General features: G+C 38.1%; 1 non-coding gene across 1 annotated transcript; it reads right to left on the minus strand.

The window, feature by feature from the left end:
* Window positions 1-401: 401 nt before the first annotated feature.
* LOC128587077 (small nucleolar RNA U13) lies at window positions 402-503 on the minus strand. The gene has a single exon (XR_008380499.1). It is a non-coding gene; the product is annotated as a small nucleolar RNA U13 (small nucleolar RNA).
* Between the last annotated feature and the right edge of the window lie 1,626 nt (window positions 504-2,129).

Here is a 2,129-nt window from a genome sequence, read left to right on the forward strand (position 1 = left end):
AAAATTCTTTACGTTGGCTGATATCTAGAAATGTTTTTTCCTACATTTCCTTTAAGAATGGCTAAAATGGGCAGCACGTGTGGCTCGGGGGTAGGGTGCCAGCGCCACATACTGAGGGTGGCAGGTTCGAACCCGGCCCTGGCCAAACTGCAACAAAAAATAGCCATACATTGTGGCAGGCGCCTGTAGTACCAGCTACTCAGGAGACAAGAGAATTGCTTTAGCCCAACAGTTGGAGGTTGCTGTGAGCTGTGATGCCATGGCACTCTACCAAGGGCAACAAAATGGGACTCTGTCTCAAAAAAAAAAAGGAATGGCTAAAATTTTAAAATCAAAGCTACAAAGTCTTTATTTATATTTGCCTATATTTTAAATATAATTTTTCTTTTCTTCTTTTTTCAAGTCTGTCAGGTAATGTACCAATGTCCTAACAAGGTTTGAGGGAGGCACATCTCATAAGCTCATGACCACCCAATAATCACACTTATGAACTACAAAAGGATCAATTGCTTAGGTATTTTGTTTTTGAGACAGAGTCTCACTATGTCGTCCTCAGTAGACTGCTGTGGTTTCACAGCTCACAGCAACCTCAAACACCTGGGCTTAAGCAATTATCTTACCTCAGACTCCCAAGTAGCTGGGACTACAGGTGCCTGCAACAATACCTGGTATTTTTTGTTGCAGTTGTCATCATTGTTGTTTAGCTGGACTGGGCTGGGTCCAAACCTACCAGCCTCAGTGTATGTGGCTGGCACCATAACCACTGTGCTACAAGTGCTGAGCCTCAATTGCTTTTTTGTAATGTTTTATTAAAGAGAGAGTTTTGCTATGTTACCCAGGCTGGAGTTGAATTCCTGAGCTTTCATGATTAACTCACTTCAGCCTCCTAAGTAGCTGGGACTACAAATCCATACCATCACTGCATGCTGTTTACCTGTGTTTTTTATGTATACCTATGTATATATGTCTGTTTGTTTGTTGTCTACACAGTACCAAATTAGCACTCATAAAATAAATAACTAGTCCAAATGCTTTTCAAATTCATATAACTTTAGTAACCTTTGTTAAGTAAGGTAGGTTTAAACTTCTTGGCAAGATAAAATAAAAATGTCTTCAGAATTTTAAACATTTTTCCCTGAGTCTACTGGTCAGACAAATGCATACTGTCTCTGCTAGATAATTTAAGGTCATAAAACTGTTGCTTCTGTGATATTTTTTGTATTTTCTTGATTGTGAAGTTATATGTTTGCTTCTGAGCATTTTAGGTTCTGAGGTCTGGACAGGTGCCATAGTGAGGCCTACAAAGATATTTACATCTATAGCACCTAGCTTACCATCCATCAAGCAGAGCCAAACTCAATCCATTCTTCCTGGGCCAGCTTCACCTGCCAGAAATGGTCAGATCCTCCAGGCCTTGTCTTTTACAGTTCTGTCCTCTGTGCTGGGGTCTGTATCTGATATATAACAATCAAAAGTGCTCACTGGTTAGGCTTTTTCTGGAAATTAGGGTTATTAAGAGTTAAAATTATAGTTGATATGTGTAATTAAAACTATTAGATATACAACAACAATTCTTTATACAGAGTATATTAAGAAAAGTAGGATGAGTAAAGGAACGTGATTTTTTAAAAAACATGAGGATGTTGGTTTTCTTAAAGGAAAAGTAATTTCATCTAGTCTAGAAGTTATTTGAAGATTATTTAAATTTAAGGAATAGGCCAGGTGTGGTAGCTCACACCTGTAATCCTAGCACTCTGGGAGGCCAGGGCAGGCAGATTACTTGAGCTCAGGAATTCGAGACCAACCTGAGCAAGAGTGAAACCCCATCTCCACTGGAAAAAAAAAAAAAATGAAAAACTGAGGCAAGAGGATCATTTAAGTCAAATAGTTCAAGGTTGCTGTGAGCTATGATGCCATAGCACTCTACCCAGGGTAACAGAGTAAGACTCTGTCTCAAAAAAAAAAAAAAAAATTAATTTAAAAAATAAATTTGAGGGAAAAAATGATAGCTAAAACTGAATGGATTTAGAAAGTTGAGAAAGATAAGAGAATGAAAATTTATTTTTTATTTTTTATTTTTTTAGAGACAGAGTCTCACTTTGCCATGGTGTCACAGCCCACAGCAACCT

This window comes from Nycticebus coucang, chromosome 5, assembly GCF_027406575.1.
Source record: "Nycticebus coucang isolate mNycCou1 chromosome 5, mNycCou1.pri, whole genome shotgun sequence".
Classification (NCBI taxonomy): domain Eukaryota; kingdom Metazoa; phylum Chordata; class Mammalia; order Primates; family Lorisidae; genus Nycticebus; species Nycticebus coucang.